General features: G+C 43.5%; 1 protein-coding gene across 1 annotated transcript in view; it reads right to left on the bottom strand.

The window, feature by feature from the left end:
• The window catches only part of LOC126160538 (neurogenic locus notch homolog protein 1-like), a 76,013-nt gene that overhangs the window by 18,496 nt on the left and 35,131 nt on the right, over nt 1–22,386 (bottom strand). The gene's annotated exons all lie outside the window — the stretch shown is intronic.

Here is a 22,386-nt window from a genome sequence, read left to right as displayed (position 1 = left end):
ATCCACTTTGTCTTCTTGCATTTTTATTTAGTTTACTGGTTTCATATGAGTTCTATTCACTTATAGACAAAGTTTTTCAGCTTTCAGAAAATTTTCAATCAGTTACTTGACATCTAAATTTCATATTGTTGGAATGCATGGGAACGAAACAGACATTTATGAAACAGACATATTTGAAGTAAATTACATATACACTACACTAATGATCTATTTTAACAGTCCTATAAGTGGTCATGAGTTTAGCTCTCCCGATTTAGGACCAGGCAAGTTAAATTGACAAAAAGTCTAAAGATTGATATTTTGTGTTACCCAAAACATTATTCTCTCAGAATAACTGGCTTGGCTTCATATTTTCATGACCGTGAAAGATTGGAATATTTAAAGTTCACTAATTGGATTTGCACTGGGCAACTGGAATTTTTAAATGCATAATATGCAAGTTCTATGAAAGCACTACAGTTAGTAATTATCTCAGTGAGATGACCGCAATGGTGCTAAATAGATACAGACCAAGCTGACTATTTGCATTCTTACAACACTACTCACCCACATTTCCGCTTGGGAACCTGTCAATAACAAATTAAAGAGACTAGTGGTGGTAAATAATGATATATGAATCAATGCTTGAATAAAAATAAGTAATTTTTATCACTTATAGAGCTTACAATGATACATTCATCTTAACATATCAAGGCCAGGAGGAGGAATGTAATGAAGGAGGTAACAAAAGAAGAGTGTCAGACAAAGATATCATAGTTTTGATTTATTCTTCTACATTCTGGATTTATGTTTCACATTTAATACTCTCTTATTGATCACCAATGCACAGTACACAATTAGTTCATTATATTTAGAAGCAACATAATTTTAATGCCACAGGAAAAACAAGAAAAAATACTAATATGTTGTTATATTGTGTATTTGTATTGTGCATGAATGAAGATTAGTGGCAGAATACTTGAATGGCAGAGTAAGAGACACAGGGTTCCACTGGGCCAGAGGCAGTTCAGGCATTAGTTAATGAGGTAGTGCGATGGAGAGCAGAAAATATGGTCTTGCTTAGTCTGCAGCTAAAGATGAGGAGTTAGCGTTGCTTAAGATGCTGAGCCTTGTAATAGATCCAGCTGCCACTAACGTAGTCAGACTATTTTCTGGAAGGTCATCTGAGGGTGGTGTGTCAGTTGTGCAGGACCTGACTATGTCTGTGAGTATTGACAGTGGACAGTTGTTGCAGATAGTGAAATTATGTTTGACAGGAGAGGCAAAGGCTAAGAAGACTTCTGTGAGATGCACAGAAGCACTGAATAAGGTGGAGACATTTGAGCTGTTGAAATAGAAGTATAAGTAGCAGACTAGCCTGAGATTCTTTTGGGAGCAGTTGTGCGCTATTGGGAAGATGTATAAGAATTTTCTGACGGAATAAGAAAAGGGAATGTACAAATATATAAACTGATTCAGAGTGAGGAAGTGAATAAAGTTGCACTGGAGGAGGCAGAGCAGAGGGTACTTGTTGCTTTCATGCGGGGTTTGCCACCAGATATGTTGAGAAGATGTGCGTGGGGGCACCTAAGAATCTCAATTCGAGTGTGGGATTAGCAGCGGAATGTGAGGAAATTGATTTGTCACTGATTGTGATGGATAGGCACGGTGCATTTTCTGCAAATGTGAAGTGACAATATTGTGGGCATATAAGGCACGTGCAGAAGCACCGTATTCATAACTGTATCAATGAGTGGACCTAAACTAGTTGGTTATGTAGTACCACCCTCATACACAACAGCATTTAGCAAATATGTTATGATCAGGTATCTAGTTTCTAAAACAAAGCTGTACAGTTATAGAACATCAGTTTTAATCACCAAGATCAGTAGCCAGAAATGGATGGACCATCTAATACTGTAGCACAAAGAAATGATGACAGCAATACTGCCAATTTCCTGAAATATGTTTTTATATTGCCTATGATCTTGAGAGGCGGTATATGTGTAATGTAGAGCATATTTGGCCAACCTTGTATATTTTATATAAGACTGCATTTCATGGGTTTTTATTTTAGTACATAAAGTTGCCACCCTTCCACTGTAAGAGTTTTTTTTAAAGAAAGGTTTTGAAAGTAGATTCACAGTTCAGAAAGTATAAGTAATGATGTATAGTCAATGCAGAATTGTTTGACATAAAAAAGGAAATGCAACAAAAAGGTTTGGTACAAGGTTAGAATCTTTTAATAGTGATAGGTTATCAACTGAAAAGCTGTGTAATAAGGAGATGGAAGTTGCTGATTTTTGTCAGTCTGCTTTAACTGGAGTAGTACAAACTTAGTATTCAGATGATAGGAATGGAATGATTTTTTATGTGAAGCAAATTAATGCTGTTGGTATTGAGAAGGTGGGGATAGTTAAACCAGGATGTTACTGTAAATAGGATACATTTGATAATGTTGAAACAGAATGTGTGCAAATAGTAAATGAAGTTCTTGATAAAATAGATAATAGTGTAAATGGTGTCAGATTGAAAAAGAAGGTGGGACTTTGAGGATTAATAGTAAGGTAAATAATTTCTCATTAATTAAACCTGATGTAAGTGATGTTACTAAAGACTGTGTACATACGGTGATGGAAATGGTTGTTCAAGTTGATGAGCTTATTAGTGAGGGATGTAAGCAATGTGAAGATGACAGCAGTAACGGTCTTGCTGAACAAAAATGTAAATGTAAAACATCAGTGGTTAGCAATCAAGTAAATGAGTGACAAGTAGTAAAATCAATGGAATTAATACTGAAATGAAAAGTGTGCATGTTGAAACGAGAAATGTTACACAGTAAAAAAGCCTGTAGTGAAATTACTAGCAGCTGCTCTGTACAAATTATTAGAAGTTAACGATGAGTTAACAGTGCGATGGGTGTAGGAACAGTTTCTAGAGTTTACAGCAATGTAATCAATATGCAAAAAGTTATGTTCAGTGTTAATCTACAGAAAGTAGTTTTTAAGGTAAATGTAATGGCCAATGCATTTGTGTTTGCAGGGGTTGAATGCTCAGAAATCATGTTGTGTTTTGCAGTGGAATGGCAAATGTCCTGAAAGATAGATGTCAATCTGGAATAAGTAAAGCAAAACTAGATGGAAGGGCAGCGAGCCAGATTAATTGTGAATCCACCAGATGGAAGAGACTTCACAGCTCTTTTGTGAATTTATTATGTAGTGTATCATATCTCTCTGATCTGGGTAAATTCATTCTTTCTCTTTCCTAAAACACTCAATCTCTTTCTCTATCTTGTCAGTAGCTTGTAAGTAAACAGTTATTGTCTTCTACTTTGCATGAGTTTAAGTATAAGAAAATATAATGAGTTATTGATAAAAATTCATAGTGTGTAAATACTTTAGGAGTAAAAGAGGGCACTCACTGAAATGCAGAAGCACTAAGTTGTCAATAGGCATACAGGAAAGAAAGAAAACTTGCTAGCTTTTGGAGTTATCCTTAGACAAACACAATATTTATAGTGTGTCAGATATAAAACTTGAGTCGTAGTGAATTATAGTACCACAAGAAGATTGAATCATGTACAATATGGTATATAAATTTTGCTGAATTTTATGATTTGTTGTCTTGTTTTGTTTTTGATTCATCTACATCTACATCTACATTTATACTCCGCAAGCCACCCAACGGTGTGTGGCGGAGGGCACTTTACGTGCCACTGTCATTATCTCCCTTTCCTGTTCCAGTCGCGTATGGTTCGCGGGAAGAACGACTGTCTGAAAGCCTCTGTGCGCGCTCTAATCTCTCTAATTTTACATTCGTGATCTCCTCGGGAGGTATAAGTAGGGGGAAGCAATATATTCGATACCTCATCCAGAAACACACCCTCTCGAAACCTGGCGAGCAAGCTACACCGCGATGCAGAGCACCTCTCTTGCAGAGTCTGCCACTTGAGTTTGTTAAACATCTCCGTAACGCTATCACGGTTACCAAATAACCCTGTGACGAAACGCACCGCTCTTCTTTGGATCTTCTCTATCTCCTCCGTCAACCCGATCTGGTACGGATCCCACACTGATGAGCAATACTCAAGTATAGGTCGAACGAGTGTTTTGTAAGCCACCTCCTTTGTTGATGGACTACATTTTCTAAGGACTCTCCCAATGAATCTCAACCTGGTACCCGCCTTACCAACAATTAATTTTATATGATCATTCCACTTCAAATCGTTCCGCACGCATACTCCCAGATATTTTACAGAAGTAACTGCTACCAGTGTTTGTTCCGCTATCATATAATCATACAATAAAGGATCCTTCTTTCTATGTATTCGCAATACATTACATTTGTCTATGTTAAGGGTCAGTTGCCACTCCCTGCACCAAGTGCCTATCCGCTGCAGATCTTCCTGCATTTCGCTACAATTTTCTAATGCTGCAACTTCTCTGTATACTACAGCATCATCCGCGAAAAGCCGCATGGAACTTCCGACACTATCTACTAGGTCATTTATATATATTGTGAAAAGCAATGGTCCCATAACACTCCCCTGTGGCACGCCAGAGGTTACTTTAACGTCTGTAGATGTCTCTCCATTGAGAACAACATGCTGTGTTCTGTTTGCTAAAAACTCTTCAATCCAGCCACACAGCTGGCCTGATATTCCGTAGGCTCTTACTTTGTTTATCAGGCGACAGTGCGGAACTGTATCGAACGCCTTCCGGAAGTCAAGGAAAATGGCATCTACCTGGGAGCCTGTATCTAATATTTTCTGGGTATCATGAACAAATAAAGCGAGTTGGGTTTCACACGATCGCTGTTTCCGGAATCCATGTTGATTCCTACATAGTAGAGTCTGAGTTTCCAAAAACGACATGATACTCGAGCAAAAGACATGTTCTAAAATTCTACAACAGATCGACGTCAGAGAGATAGGTCTATAGTTTTGCGCATCTGCTCGACGACCCTTCTTGAAGACTGGGACTACCTGTGCTCTTTTCCAATCATTTGGAACCTTCTGTTCCTCTAGAGACTTGCGGTACACGGCTGTTAGAAGGGGGGCAAGTTCTTTCGCGTACTCTGTGTAGAATCGAATTGGTATCCCGTCAGGTCCAGTGGACTTTCCTCTGTTGAGTGATTCCAGTTGCTTTTCTATTCCTTGGACACTTATTTCAATGTCAGCCATTTTTTCGTTGGTGCGAGGATTTAGAGAAGGAACTGCAGTGCGGTCTTCCTCTGTGAAACAGCTTTGGAAAAAGGTGTTTAGTATTTCAGCTTTATGCTTGTCATCCTCTGTTTCAATGCCATCATCATCCCGGAGTGTCTGGACATGATGTTTCGAGCCACTTACTGATTTAACGTAAGACCAGAACTTCCTAGGATTTTCTGTCAAGTCGGTACCAAGTATTTTACTTTCGAATTCACTGAACGCTTCACGCATAGCCCTCCTTAAGCTAACTTTGACATCGTTTAGCTTCTGTTTGTCTGAGAGGTTTTGGCTGCGTTTAAACTTGGAGTGAAGCTCTCTTTGCTTTCGCAGTAGTTTCCTAACTTTGTTGTTGTACCACGGTGGGTTTTTCCCGTCCCTCACAGTTTTGCTCGGCACGTACCTGTCTAAAACGCATTTTACGATTGCCTTGAACTTTTTCCATAAACACTCAACATTGTCAGTGTCGGAACAGAAATTTTCGTTTTGATCTGTTAGGTAGTCTGAAATCTGCCTTCTATTACTCTTGCTAAACAGATAAACCTTCCTCCCTTTTTTTATATTCCTATTAACTTCCATATTCAGGGATGCTGCAACGGCCTTATGATCACTGATTCCCTGTTCTGCACTTACAGAGTCGAAAAGTTTGGGTCTGTTTGTTATCAGTAGGTCCAAGATGTTATCTCCACGAGTCGGTTCTCTGTTTAATTGCTCGAGGTAATTTTCGGATAGTGCACTCAGTATAATGTCACTCGATGCTCTGTCCCTACCACCCGTCCTAAACATCTGAGTGTCCCAGTCTATATCTGGTAAATTGAAATCTCCACCTAAGACCATAACATGCTGAGAAAATTTATGTGAAATGTATTCCAAATTTTCTCTCAGTTGTTCTGCCACTAATGCTGCTGAGTCGGGGGGTCGGTAAAAGGAGCCAATTATTAACCTAGCTCGGTTGTTGAGTGTAACCTCCACCCATAATAATTCACAGGAACTATCCACTTCTACTTCACTACAGGATAAACTACTACTAACAGCGACGAACACTCCACCACCGGTTGCATGCAATCTATCCTTTCTAAACACCGTCTGTGCCTTTGTAAAAATTTCGGCAGAATTTATCTCTGGCTTCAGCCAGCTTTCTGTACCTATAACGATTTCAGCTTCGGTGCTTTCTATCAGCGCTTGAAGTTCCGGTACTTTACCAATGCAGCTTCGACAGTTTACAATTACAATACCGATTGCTGCTTGGTCCCCGCATGTCCTGACTTTGCCCCGCACCCGTTGAGGCTGTTGCCCTTTCTGCACTTGCCCGAGGCCATCTAACCTAAAAAACCGCCCACCCCACGCCACACAACCCCTGCTACCCGTGTAGCCGCTTGTTGCGTGTAGTGGACTCCTGACCTATCCAGCGGAACCCGAAACCCCACCACCCTATGGCGCAAGTCGAGGAATCTGCAGCCCACATGGTCGCAGAACCGTCTCAGCCTCTGATTCAGACCCTCCACTCGGCTCTGTACCAAAGGTCCGCAGTCAGTCTTGTCGACGATGCTGCAGATGGTGAGCTCTGCTTTCATCCCGCTAGCGAGACTGGCAGTCTTCACCAAATCAGATAGCCGCCGGAAGCCAGAGAGGATTTCCTCCGATCCATAGCGACACACATCATTGGTGCCGACATGAGCGACCACCTGCAGATGGGTGCACCCTGTACCCTTCATGGCATCCGGAAGGACCCTTTCCACATCTGGAATGACTCCCCCCGGTATGCACACGGAGTGCACTTTGGTTTTCTTCCCCTCCCTTGCTGCCATATCCCTAAGGGGCCCCATTACGCGCCTGACGTTGGAGCTCCCAACTACCAGTAAGCCCACCCTCTGCGACTGCCCGGATCTTGCAGACTGAGGGGCAACCTCTGGAACAGGACAAGCAGCCATGTCAGGCTGAAGATCAGTATCAGCCTGAGACAGAGCCTGAAACCGGTTCATCAGACAAACTGGAGAGGCCTTCCGTTCATCCCTCCGGAATGTCTTTCGCCCCCTGCCACACCTTGAGACGACCTCCCACTCTACCACAGGTGAGGGATCAGCCTCAATGCGGGCAGTATCCCGGGCAACCACAGTCGTAGTCTGATCGGGGGATGCGTGGGACGAGCTGGCCGTCCCCGACAAACCCCCATCCGGACCCCCACAGTGATGCCCATTGGCAACAGCCTCAAGCTGTGTGACCGAAGCCAACACTGCCTGAAGCTGGGAGCGAAGGGATGCCAACTCAGCCTGCATCCGAACACAGCAGTTGCAGTCCCTATCCATGCTAAAAACTTGTGCAAAGAACGTCTGAACTAATCTACAGAGAGCGCAAACAAAACGACACAAATTTGAAGCGGTTATTAAAATACAAGATTGCCTAGTAAATGCAGTAATGCTGCCACTTGTGCACTGCTGACACACTGCTCGGCGGCGGAAGGAGACTACGCGATTTAACACTATTCGAGTACTAAAACGTGATGCTACAACTCTCAAATACTATAATACGCCCGAAATTTATGAATTAAACAATGCAAGTACCAAAAACACGCAAAGAAATTAAGAATTAAACTATGTAACAAATGAGTGAGCTAGGAGTATACGACTTGCTGCTGCAGCTGCTTATCCAACGGCGGCAGGGAGCACACTGACTGTGACCAACCGACACTGGCCGTTCAAAACAAAAACAGATGACAGACGACTACGCGAATTTACACTATTCAGGTACTAAAACGCGATGCTACAACTCTCAAATACTATAATACGCCCGAAATTTATGAATTAAACAATGCAAGTACCAAAAACACGCAAAGAAATTAAGAATTAAACTATGTAACAAATGAGTGAGCTAGGAGTATACGACTTGCTGCTGCAGCTGCTTATCCAACGGCGGCAGGGAGTAATGATGAAAATTTTGGTGTCTAAAATAAATTTCTTTTAGACAAAGGGCAATTTAAAATAGTAAAATAAAACTGACTGTTGAAGTATGTGGAGGTAATATTGAAAAACTAAAGTAATCAGCAAATATGTGAGCCAATAAATGTTTATAAGGCAGCAGAAAGAAACAACATCTTAAATGGATGATTCAGTACTATTTGCATAAACATACAAAAGTTTGTCTTGCCCTTCAGGCCTCAGTTCAGAATGTGTTGGCAAAATTTCAGTAACTCAGACAATGGAAAATCCAGGATGGAATGTAACAGTATTATGAAAAAGAAAGTTGGGACTCACCATATAGTGAAGATGCCGAGTCTCAGACAGGGATGACAAAAACATATAAGCTTTCAGCCAACACGGCCTTTGTCGGCCAGCTGAAGCCACACTGCGTGCTACAGCAGCAGTGCATGATGGTAGTGGCAACTAGGTGGGAGTAAGGAGGAGGCTGCAGTGGGAAGGTGGAGGGATAGCAGGGTATCGGTGGTGAATAGTGAAGTGCTGGGGAGCACCCAAGGTTGAGGAGGAGAGAGGGTAGGGCAGCTAGGTGGAGTCAGGAGGTTAGACAGGTGGCCGGGGACAGTTGGAGGGGGGGGGGGGGGGCGGGGGATTGTGGAAAAGGAGAGAAGTAAAAAGACTGGTGCAATGAGGTCTGTGTAGTGCTGGAATGGGAACAGGGAATGGGTTGCATGGGTGAGAAAAATGACTAATGAAAGTTGAGGCCAGGAGGGTTACAGGAACGTAGGATATATTGCAGGGAGAGTTCCCACCTGCACAATTCAGAAAAGCTGCTGTTGATGGGAAGGATCCATATGGTGGCATAGGCTGTGAAGCAGTCACTGAAATGAAGGATGTCATGATGGGCAGCATGCTCAGCAACAGGGTGGTCCACTTGTTTCTTGGCCACAGTTTGTCGGTGGCCATTCATGCGGACAGATATCTTGTTGGTTGTCACACCCACATTGCATGCAGGGCAGTGGTTGCAGCTTATCTTGTAGATTACATCACTGGTTTCATAGGTAGCCCTGCCTTTGATGGGATAGGTGATGTTTGTGATTCGACTGGAGTAGGTGGTGGTGGGAGGATGTATGGGACAGGTCTTGCATCTAGGTCTATAAAAGAGAAATGAGCCATGAGGTAAGGGGTTGGGAGTAGGGGTTGTGTATGGATGGACGAGTATATTATGTAGGTTTGATGGACGGTGGAAAACCATTTTGGGAGGGTGGGAAGGGTAGTGCTTTGGACATTTCTCATTTCAAGGCATGATGAGAGGTAGTAGAAACACTGGCAGAGAATGTAATTCAAATGCTCCAGTTCTGGGTGGTATTGAGTTATGAGGGGGAATGCTCCTCTGTGAACGGACGGTGAGACTTTGGGAGGTTGTGTGGGACTGGAAGGATGAGGCATGGTAGATTTGCTTTTGGACAACCTTGGGAGGATAATTACGGCCTGTGAAGGCCTAAGTGAGACTCTCGGTATATTTTGAGAGGGACCGCTCATCACTAGAGATGCGATGATCACAGGTGGCTAGGATGTACGAAAGGTATTTCTTGATATGGAACGGGTGGCAGCTTTCAAAGTGGAGGTATTGCTGGCGGTTAGTAGGTTTGATATTAACATAGATATTGATGTAGCCATCTTTGAGGTGGAGGTCAACATCTAGGAAGGTGGTTTGTTGGGTTGAGTACAACCAGTTGAAGAATAAGGGGGAGAAGCTATTGAGGTTCTGATGGAATATGGATAGGGTGTCCTCATCCTTGATCCAGATCGCAAAGATGTCATCAATGAATCTGAACCAGGTGAGTGGTTTAGGATTCTGGGTGTTTAGGAAGGATTCCTTTAGAAGGCCCATGAACAGGTTGGCATAGGATGGTGCCATGTGGGTACCCACAGCCATGTCTCGGATTTGTTTGTAGGTATGTCTTCAAAGGAAAGTAAATGTGGGTGAGGATATAGTTGGTCATGGTGGGTAAGAAGGAGGTTGTTGATTTAGAATCCATTGGGTGTTGTGAAAGGTAGTGTTCACCAGCAGTAAGGCCATGGGCGTTAGGGATGTTAGTGTAAAGGGAGGTGGCATCAGTTGTGATGAGCAGGGCACTGTGTGGTAAAGGGATAGGAACTGTGGAGAGGCAGTGGAGGAAATGGTTGATATCTTTTATATAGGGGGTTATGTTCTGGGTAATAGGTGGAAGGAGATGGTTTAGGAAAGCAGAGACTCTCAGTGGGGCGACAGTAACTGGCCATCATGCAGCATTCTGGATGGTTGGGTTTATGGACTTCACAAAGCACATATAATGTAGGAGAGCAGGGAGTGGTAGGGGTAAGCAGAGATATGAACTCCAGAGAGAGGTTTTGGGATGGGTCAAAGGATTTGAGGTGAGACTGGAGATCCTATTGGATTTCTGGAATGGGGTTACTGTGGCAAGATTTGTAGGTGGATGTATCTGACAGCTGGTGGAGTCCTTTTGCCAGGTAATCCTTGCAGTTCAAAACGACAGTGGTGGAACCTTTGTCGGTGGGTAGGGTCATAAGGTTGGGATCAGTTTTTAGATGGTGGACTGTGATTCTGAATTACATTATCCACCAGGGTTTTGACGACCTCTCGTGATGCCTTGAAATGAGAAATGTCCTGAGCCCCACCCTTCCCACCCTCCCACAGTGGTATTCCGCTGTATATTGAACCTACATAATATACTCGTCCATCCCTACACAGCCTCTGCTACCAACCCCTTACCTCATGGCTCATATCCCTTTTATAGACCTAGATCCAAGACCTGCCCATACATCCTCCAACCACCATCTACTCCAGTCCAGTCACAAACATCACCTATCCCATCAAAGGCAGGGCTACCTGTGAAACCAGTCATGTAATCTACAAGATAAGCTGCAACCACTGTGCTGCAGTCAATGTGGGCATGACAACCAACAAGATGTCTGTCCGCATGAATGGCCACCGACAAACTGAGGCCAAGAAACAAGTGGACCACCCTGTTGCTGAGCATGTTGCCCCTCATGACATCCTTCATTTCAGTGACTGCTTCACAGCCTATGCTGCCATATGGATCCTTCCCACCAATAGCAGTTTTTCTGAATTGCACAGGTGGGAACTCCCCCTGCAATATATCCTATGTTCCTGTAATCTTCCTGGTCTCAACCTTCGTTAATCATTCTTCTCACCCATCCAACCCCTTCCCTGTTCCCATTCCAGCACTACACATCCCTCATTGCACCAGTCCTTTTACTTCTCTCCTTTTCCACAACTCCCCCCCTCCCCTTCTGTCTAACCACCCAACTGCACCTAGATGCTGCCCTACCCTCTCTCCACCTCAACCCTGGGTGCTGCCCAGCACTTCACTGTCCACCACCCCTTCTCTGCTAACCCTCCCCCTCCCTGCCCCAGCCTCCTCCTTAGCCCCACCCAGATGCAACTCCCATCACACACTTCTGCTGCCAGAAGTTGCAGTCTTCTGTGTGTGTGTGTGTGGGGGGGGGGGGGGGGTCTATTTTCGACAAAGGCCTTGTTGGCCAACAGCTTATAGTGTGACAGTCTTTTCGTTGTGCCTCTCTGTGGCTCAGCGTCTTCACTACGTCATAATGGCAACTTTCCTTTTCATAATATTGAATTCAGTAACTGATATTCTGTCTATTGTGTTATGGACAGTGGAGATTTGCCTACAGTATTATGTTTGGTTACTATGGAGTGTAATTCTTTAAAGTAATCTCTTGTACATTAAGCAAAGCAGTTTTTTTTTAATTTAATGAAGTAACGAGTTAGCAATGAAACAACAACATAATGAAGTACAATGGAATATATGAGGTATAGGTAATGAGAGCTGGTATAGGTAATGAGAGCTGCATCAAACCAGTCTCTGGACTGAAGACTCAACAATAACAACAGGTGATGAGGAAGTTGTATTGTTGACCCATGAGAAATATTATGCAAAGTAGTGATGGTTATGGAACCTGACTTTGTAGTAGTTTAACTAATGGGAATATACTCCTCTACTTAACTAGATTGGTAAAGAAAGAATTTAATGGCAATAACAGGCTGAATAATGGTATAATATTAGTTGTGTGTGGACAAATATGGTTTTTGCTGTGGCAAAACATTTAGATTCACTGAGAAACATTTAGTATTATTTACGTAATTTATGACATTTCTGAGGAAAAAAATTATTGAAATATTAATACACTGCCAAACTACTGACTGTACATTGTTGTGTATTTGGTTTCTCATGATGTGCAAATTTGTTGTTTATAATTTTGATACTGATGATTCCAAATAATGATTAGCTAGAGGAAAATGTTTTGCTACTTAATAAATTGCGATAAGTGAAAAGTATCATGAATGTTCTGACAGGAGTTAACACCAGTAAAGTAATAATTTTGGGAAATGCTAAGTAAAATTTTATTTAACATTTTATTGAAATTTGCCTTAGAGCTTGGTAAAGTTAGTATTGTGCTTTTAGCAAATTTTCAGGGTAATACAAAACATCTTCCATCCCCTTGGCCTGATATGATCACTAAGAACGTATATAATTTTAATGTAGGACAACATGAGACATTCCTTTTAAGTGTTGGAGGGTGAGAGGCTTTCATGCAGCTATGTCATACGAGTAGATGCGTGAGATGGTGCTGTCTTGGAATGCTGACTACTAGGTGTCAGTATATGCCTGCCAGAAGCACCAAAGCCCCTCCCCACTCTCCCACACACACATACATACAAAGCAGTGGTGAGTCATTGACCACCTGCTTGCAGCAGAGCTTACATGGTTTCGATGAAGAATATATGTCTTTTTTGGCTCACAATGGAGTCTTGATAAATCTGTATATTCTGCTGCTAGAACATCAGACATGATTATGACTGGTCAGTGTGGCATACACATTATTATTGTGCAGTCCTAACACATTGGGTGGGCACCGACCAGTGCAACGCTGCAAAATGACATCAAGAATGTACTGACCCATGCCACCAAAGAAAAGAACGGGCAACACCACACCTCCAGAAAGACAGTGGTTAGATCTCCCTTTCAGCGCTGACTTAATATGCCACCCACTGCTGGTCGGGCCGAAGTTCAGTCACGGACTTTGAGAACATCAGTACTGAGTAAGACGGAGATAATACGTAGCGTGTGTTCTGCAAGTAGCAAAGTGTGTAACAGCACTTCCATGTAGGAACACAGAAGCCACCTCATAACAATAAGTTATGTTTCTTTCCTTTTTAGAAATAAACAGTTCTATTAATTTGAAAGTTAAATGTACAGATTATTTTGGATTCCTGCAACTGGCCATTGCAATTTCTCTTCTTCCTTGTTTGTGTTGGTGCTGACTCTCACAGCAGCTGACACACCCTTTGCTCTTTGCTGCTTTGTCACAGTGTGTCACTAATACGAATATTTCTCTCTTTTCTTTCAGGGGAGCATTGCTAGAAATTGTGTTCTTTCTTGCTGACTACCCACAATGTTTCTGCTATTTGTGTATTTGAATTGCTTTTAATTACTTTGTTGTGGCACTTTTCTCATTAAAATGGCCTCCTACCTACCACCCACATCACCTGCACCTTTGCGTCCAGTTGCTGCTGGCTTTGATGTAATGCAGTTTACTCAGTTTCAGAGCTACCAAATGTCACAGCTGATGATAGCAGTCCAGCAACTCATTAATGCACAAGCCACTGCTGCAACTCTGCCCCAACAGCCAGTGACATCCGTGGCACTGCCTCCTTGCATTTTGCCATTCCAAGCTTACAATGAACAACAAGAGGAATGGAACAAGTTGTATACTCAGTTCAATGCTCATTGTGCTACACATCAAGTGTATTCTTATTTCATGTTAACAGCCAGCACACGAGTTTACCGCCTTGCTCAGAGACTATTCATAACTAGTAGACCGGAGTTGCTAGTTTTTGAAGATTTTATTTCTATTTACAGTTTGTACAGAAACCAGATGGCAGTTATAAGAGTCGAGGGGCATGAAAGGGAAGCAGTGGTTGGGAAAGGAGTAAGACAGGGTTGTAGCCACTCGCCGATGTTATTCAATCTGTATATTGAGCAAGCAGTAAAGGAAACAAAAGAAAAATTCGGAGTAGGTATTAAAATTCATGGAGAAGAAGTAAAAACTTTGAGTGTCGCCGATGACATTGTAATTCTGTCAGAGACAGCAAAGGACTTGGAAGAGCAGTTGAACGGAATGGACAGTGTCTTGAAAGGAGGATTTTAAATGAACACCAACAAAAGCAAAACGAGGATAATGGAATGTAGTCAAATTAAGTCGGGTGATGGTGAGGGAATTAGATTAGGAAATGAGACACTTAAAGTAGTAAAGGAGTTTTGCTATTTAGGGAGTAAAATAACCGATGATGGTCAAAGTAGAGAGGATATAAAATGTAGACTGGCAATGGCAAGGAAAGCGTTTCTCAAGAAGAGGAATTTGTTAACATCGAGTATAGATTTAAGTGTCAGGAAGTCATTTCTGAAAGTATTTGTATGGAGTGTAGCCATGTATGGAAGTGAAACATGGACGATAACTAGTTTGGACAAGAAGAGAATATAAGCTTTCGAAATGTGGTGCTACAGAAGAATGCTGAAGATAAGGTGGGTAGATCATGTAACTAATGAGGTGGTATTGAATAGGATTGGGGAGAAGAGAAGTTTGTGGCACAACTTGACTAGAAGAAGGGATCGGTTGGTAGGACATGTTTTGAGGCATCAAGGGATCACAAATTTAGCATTGGAGGGCAGTGTGGAGGGTAAAAATCGTAGAGGGAGACCAAGAGATGAATACACTAAGCAGATTCAGAAGGATGTAGGTTGCAGTAGATACTGGGAGATGAAGAAGCTTGCACAGGATAGAGTAGCATGGAGAGCTGCATCAAACCAGTCTCAGGACTGATGACCACAACAACAACAACAACAATTTCTGCCCACACTAAATATTAAGAGGATCAGGTTCAGGTTGCTGCAGCTCATTACAAGTTCTTTCAATTGTGAAAAAAGCCAGAACATACACAATGTCAGACAGTCACTGAATTTCAGGGTCTGACATGGCAGTGTTGCTTTCAATGTAGCTGTGGACAGTACTACAGTGACACAATGATTTGTGATGCAATTATGTGCTGTGTGCCAGACAGCAGGATTCATGAACAAATTCTCAAACATTCTGAACCTACTTTGAAACACATGTTACAAATTATTGAACATCAGGACTCGTGTGATAGGGTTGTGAAGAACTTTGAGGTAGGTATCATTTCCAGTGAAACACAAAGTGACAAACAGTTATGGCGTTGCAATATACCACCATCAGTAAACAGATCACCACACTGTGGAGAGATTAAACAACTGTCAACATGTGTGTCTGCTGTGAAATCATGTCCTCGCTGCTTTTCCACACATAAAAAACACGATTGCTCTTCACGGAATGTGACTCGCTTTACTTGTGGAAAGCTAGGTCATGTACAGTCTCTGTGTTTGCAACAGGAAAAGAACTCTATCCATGTTCGTTCTCGTAAGCATGGAGCACCTGCTCATTCAGTGAAGGTAGTTTTTTCTAAATCACTTACCAGTACTAGTAATGACCAACTTCTGAATGTGCCATCACCCCACCCAAGTGCTGAGCAGCAACAGTCAAACAAACTGTTTGTGACCATAGTCATTGCCGGACACTTTGTGCAACTTCAGTCAGACAGTGGTGCTTCTGTTGCTTTGCTTAATTGTGCTGCTTGTGGATAGTTGATCTTGCCACAGTTGGCAAAATCTTGCATGAAATTTACTGTGTATAATGGTCAGGACATTCCAGAACTTGTTACACATAGTTTTCCTGCCACATTCCATTCTCACACTAGAACAGTAACATTTACAATTTTGTGTTTTCGAGACTGTGAAAATGTATTTTGGTTAGATTCATTTGATTTGTTTGGTCTTCATATTCAGGACAACATACTTTCTGTTTCTTTCAACCCAAAAGACAGTGTTATTCAATTGCTTATGGAGTTTCCTGATTTATTTTCTGAAGGACCTAGAAGAGCAAATAATTTTGTGGCACACGTTAAAAAGAAGGACAATGCGCAACTTGAGTTTTCTAGGGCTGTCACCATCCTCATGCACTTAGAGATAGAGTTGCAAGTGAAACTAAAAAATGGAAAGACAATGGTGTTATTGCTCCTATCCAGGCTAGTCAATGGGCTTCTACCTTAGTAATCTTATCAATGCCTTCTGGAAGATTTTGTCATTCTATTGACTTTAAATCCACGGTGAATGCAAAAATAATAATTGATACTGATCTGTTGCCTTGCCCTGAGAAATTAATGGACAGCCTTGATGCACGCCACTATTTTTCAAAAATTGACTTACACAATGTGTATTTGCAAATTATGCTCGATGAGGAGTCTCAGAAAGTGTCTGTTTTCAACACATATTTGGGGTTGTTCAAATGTTTGCACTTAGGTTTTGGCAGCAATTCCACACCTGACATATTCCAATGCTACTTGGAACAGCTTACTACAAAATTTCAATTCTGTTTAAATTACTTGGAGGTAACAGAGCTGATTGTTTTCACTTCCAAGTTTTTGACCAAGACTCACTGTAACTACCCTCAAATTGAGAAGGAAGCACTTGCTGTTACGAGGGTGGTTTGAAAAGTTCTCAGAATCACCACGAGAGGACAGTGTTAGCGCAACGAGCTGTTCATGTGATATTCATTGGACTGTTGCCTGTAAACACATGCCACATCAGTGCACTTGGAAGAGAGCTGTGGTGGTGATGTGGCTCTGTTATTGTTCCTACGTAGTGATTTGCAAAGATGGAAAAAAAAAAAAATCAAGATTCAAGCAGTGCTTAAGTACTTCATAAAGAAAAGTATGAAAGCAAAGGACATTCATCCCAGTTTCCAGAATACACAAACGAATTTAAATTTGGGCAGAAAAGCTTAGACGATGATTCATGCAGTGGTCGGCCAAAACATGTCACTACTCCAGAAATCATTGCAAAAGTGCACAAAATGGTTGTGGCGACCATCGACTGCAAGTAAGTGCCACCTAAAAAGTGCAGAGTAAATGGCCTTTGGGGACTCTGTGTTCTTTGGTTCGGTCTTGTGGACTTTGGTTGCAATGTGCGTACTGTGAATTTCTGTAGTGTTTTTCTTGCCACGCGGCTGTCCAGTTTCGGGGTCCAGACACATGGCCGCCCCCTCCTCAGAGCGGTCTGCCATTTAATGTGTCCCCCTCCATACTGGTCGAAGGGACACTTGCATCAACCACACCGGACCATGTATATGCCTACCCATCCTGCCGCCCCACGAACACCTCAGGTGACACACCTGCCATGGTTCTGCCCTATCACTTGGCACACAATTGCAATTTTGTGCCTCTGCTCGAGATTTAGGTTCACACTGGTATTTTTTCGGCGATACTGTAGCAGACGATAGTGTCATACTTCCCACATTTACTGTAAAAGTCATGACACCAGCCAAACTGATCCTTCGAGCAGCAAATAAATCGCCACTTCATGTTGACGGTTTGGCCGAGTTACCTATTGAACTCATACCTGGCAAACAGTAAACTTGGTACTTCTACGCGGGTGATGTAGAAGATCCAGTTTTAGGCACTGACTTCCTTTTCCATTTCGGACTTTCTCCAGACCTCCAGTCCGCTGCATTATTGCACCATGCCTCATCCACTAACATTGTGTGTTCAGTCACCTCCTCGCCCCCCCCCCCCCTTCCCCCTCAGCTTCATGATGATTTCGACACGGCTCTTATCGAGTGTTCTTCACTGACGGACAGCCAAGCTGCAACCTCCTTTGCCCAGCTTCAGTCCGAGCGCTCTGCATTCGACGATCTCCGAGCTCACAACGCCGAACTGAACCACGCCATATTGTCGGCTACGCAAGCTCTCGCCGAGACATGATGCCTCATACAACAACTGTCAACACCGCCACCCTATGACACTAGCAGCGAACCACGTGAGACTTTGATGCCACCGCCCCCCCGACACCAGAGACGCACCTCATGGAACTTTGTTGCCGCTGATGCGGACAGCTTCCCTGGCACATCACGTTAATGACTCTCGCGTGCTACTGTTTCCCGTTCGCGACGGCTCCCGAGCGAGTTCGCCAGCCCAGCTGAACACACAAAATTGTCACAGCATATGGGCCACTGGTGTGTCATAAAGCATGCCGACTGCCGCCACACAAACTACGCCTCGCTAAGGCCTGCAGTGGAGGAAATTCTGCGGGCAGGTATTGTTCATCTGTCAGTCAGTAACTGGTCTTCGCCCATACATTTAGTTCCCAAAAAGGATGGCACAGTGCAACTCTGCAGCGCCTCAATGCATGGACCATATTAGACAATTATCCGATACCTCATATGCAAGACTTCACTAAAGTACTTAGCGGAGCACGCATCTTCAGTGTTTTGGACTGCTGCAAGGCATATTTACAGATACCCATGGAACAGAGTGACATACCGAAGACAGCGTTGATCATACCTTTCAGCCTCCACAAATTTTGTTACAAGCCTTATGGTCTCAAAAACACAGACCAAACTTGGTAATGTTTTATAGATTCACTTCTATTTAACTGCTCATATTGTTACGCTTACCTCAACGACATACTCATTTCTTCCTCCTCTGACAGAGAGCACAAACTCCACCTGGCCACAATACAGGACTTATTGACACAACATGGAGTCGAGATCAATAATGACAAGTCACAACTGGGGTACACCGTCACCTCGGAAGGTATACGCCCCCTCAGGAGCGGGTCGACTGCATTTGCGATCTACCTCTCCCAGTGTTGTTTCATGAATTATGCTGGTTTTTAGGAACTATCAATTTCTACAGTTGTAACCTGCTGGTGGTGGCAGCAATTCAAGCCCCTTTGACTGACGCATTGGCCGGGAAACAAACCTCAGGCAGTCACCAAGTACAGTGGTCTGACAACGTGGTGAGAGCTTTTGAAGATCTCAAGTCAGTATTAGAATGTGGTGTCACTCTCGCCCACCCTTTCCCAGATGGCTGTATCTCTATTACAGCAGATACAAATGATTTTGCAATCCGTGCAGTCCTCCAACAGCACGTCAGTGACATGACACAACCACTCCATTTCTTTTCCAAAAAACTATCTATAGCTCAATGTAAATGGTCAGCATTTGACAGAGAATTGCTCGCAGTTTATGAAGCTGTAAAATATTTCTGCACAGACATTGAAGGAAGGAACATAACAATTTTCACAGACCATCGCTCCCTCGTGGAGGCTATGTGTAACCTCACTGTTGACCTTCCCCAACGTAGGTTTCGGCAGATGGACTTAATTTGTCAATACACAAAAGACATCCGTTACATCTGAGGTTCAGAAAATGTGGTGGCCGACTACCTATCATGTATCATTGCAGTTTCGTACCCCATTAATTCTGATGAATTGGCCCACTTACAGGACAATGATACTGAATTGCACAACATCTGACAGGACCCAGATACTTCCCTCTGGATCGATCCCACAACCCACCAGGCTCAGTCGGGCCACTGTGTTGCGATACGTGCATGGGCACCGCCTGGTCAATTGTTCCCCCTGTGCTGCGTCACCAGTTATTCATCAGTACATTACATAACCTTTCACATCCTGGTGCTAAGGTTACTATGTGCCTTGTTACAGAACACTTTGTGTGGCTGATGTGAAGAGGGATTGTTGTACCTGGGCTCGTGCTTGTTTACTGTGCCAGTGCAGCAAAGTCAGCAGGCACACACAACCCTGTCTAGGTAAATTCAACATCCCAAAAGTCCACTTCCGACATGTGCATCTGGATGTTGTAGCACCGTTACCTGTGTCTGATGGTTTCAGGTATATCCTGTCTGTCAATGACCGCATTACACGTTCGGTGGAGGAAATACCCCTGCAGGACATCAGAGCGGATTCCGTAGCACACACATTCGTATCCTCCTGGATAGCTCGATCCGGCTGCCTTACATCCATCACAACCGACCAGGGAAGGCAGTTTCCATCCCTGCTGTTTAACAAACTCTGTGTACTCTGTGGGGTAGAAAGATTCCACACTACAGCTTACCACCCACAGAGCAACAGACTGGTCAAGCGGTGACACAGGACTCTGAAAGCGGCCCTCATGTGCCATGGTGGTGAGTGGTCTGACACCCTTCCCTGGGTTATGTTAGGAATACATCAGGCCCAAGCACATGTTGCATGTGACATTACCCTGTCACAAGTGTCAGCAGGCAATGCCCCAACAGTGTGTTCCAGTGTTTCTCCTGAACTACGTTATTTTTCCACACCGCCTCCCCTACGGCCCCCTATGTCCACTGTCAACAAAATCTGCATCTCAGTCAATGCCTATGAGTGCCCACGTGACAAGCTTTCCTTGCAGCTCCACGAGGGATCCATCTTCATCCTCCGCATAGGGGACACATCATGCGAGTCAACCCCTATGTCACATATCACCATCCTGCGCACAGTCCCAATCCCAAATGAGATGGATACGGCTGGCATAGCTGCAACGTTCAGCACCGATAGGATGCTCAAGATTCGCATCCCCCTCTCCAGCTGTACTGCAACACCAACACCTTCACACGTGCAGGTTCACCAGTCCCCCCCCCGCCCCCCCACTGGATGGCGGACTATACCAGCACTAGTCCACCCTGCACAGACAGCACGGACTCTTCACACATGCCTCTATCAACCAGCGAGCATCCCACAACACCACTACACAGGAAGCCGCCCACATCCTTTCCCCAGTGCTCCCCACTCCAGGGGTCAGAGGGGTGGGGGGGGGGGGGGGAGGAGGGGGTTCTCTGTGGCGACCACCGACCTTGCGTAACTGCCACCTACAAAGTGCAGAGTAAACGGTCTTTGGGGACTCGTTGTTCTTTGGTTCGGTCTTGTGGACTTCGGTTGCAATGTGTATGCTGTGAATTTCTGTAGTGTTTCGTATAACTACATGAACTTAATAAAAGTGCCTGATCATAATTGGTTGGAGTTTGCTGTGTGCGGTCAGTGGCTACAGCCAGAAAACCCACATGGTCATGGAGGATCACCAATTGCAAGTGCGTGAAATTTCTCACGCTTTCCAGACGTCATTTGAAAGGGTATATCACATTTTAACTGAATAATTAGTAATGAAAAAATTCTACAAGATGGGTGCCACTATCCTTGACACTGGATCAAAAACGCATGAGAATGGACATATCAGAACTATGTTTTGCCCATTTTAGGAGAAACAAATAAGATTTTTTGTGCTGGTGTGTGACCACAGATGAAACATGGGTACACTACTATACCCTAGACACAAAACAACAGTCAAAGCAGTGGAAACATGGCAATTCTCTGCCACCAAAGAAAGCAAAGACAATTCCTTCGGCAGGAAAGGTCATGGCATCAGTGTTCTGGGATGCAAAGGGGATTCTGTTGGTAGTTTATCCCCCCACTGGGCAAACAATTACTGGAGAATACTATGCTAGCCTCCTGGACATATTGCAACAAAAGATACACGAAAAAAAGGCCAGGTATAGCAAGGAAGAAAGTCCCCTTCCATCAAGACAATGTGCACCTGCAGACGTGCCATCATGGGAAAATTACATGAACTATGGTATGAACTGTTGCCACACCCTCCTTATTCACCTGATATGGCTCTGTCAGACTTCCATCTCTTCCCAAAACCGAAAGTTTTTCTTGGTGGATGAAGATTCACTTCAAACGAAGAACTGATAGCCAGAGTTGACAACTATTTTGCAGGGCTGGAGGAAACTCATTGTCGAGATGAGATCAAGGCATTGGAATATCGTTGGACCAAGTGCATTAATATACAAGGAGACTACATTGAAAAATAACAAAAGTTTCAGTGATATAAGTACTTTTTTTTCTTTTCTGTTCCAAGAACTTTTCAAACCACCCTTGTATCTATAGTGTGAGAAAGTTTCGCCATTATGTGTTGGTTGGAAGTTTTACCTAGTGTTGAACTGTAAGCCACTTCAGTCTTTGTTTCATCCGTCCAAACCTGTTCCGCCATGCATGGCTCAGAAGCTGCAAATTTGGGCTTTGTTATTGTCACAGTATCAGTATGAAACATTGTACATGCCCACATCAAAGCAGCTGGCCAGAGTGGCCGTGCGGTTCTAAGCGCTATAGTCTGGAGCCGAGCGACCGCTATGGTCACAGGTTCGAATCCTGCCTCGGGCATGGCTGTGTGTGATGTCCTTAGGTTAGTTAGGTTTAATTAGTTCTAAGTTCTAGGCGACTGATGACCTCAGAAGTT

The sequence above is a fragment of the Schistocerca cancellata genome, chromosome 2 (assembly GCF_023864275.1).
Source record: "Schistocerca cancellata isolate TAMUIC-IGC-003103 chromosome 2, iqSchCanc2.1, whole genome shotgun sequence".
NCBI classification, from domain to species: domain Eukaryota; kingdom Metazoa; phylum Arthropoda; class Insecta; order Orthoptera; family Acrididae; genus Schistocerca; species Schistocerca cancellata.
This window is presented reverse-complemented; position numbering and strand designations above follow the sequence as displayed.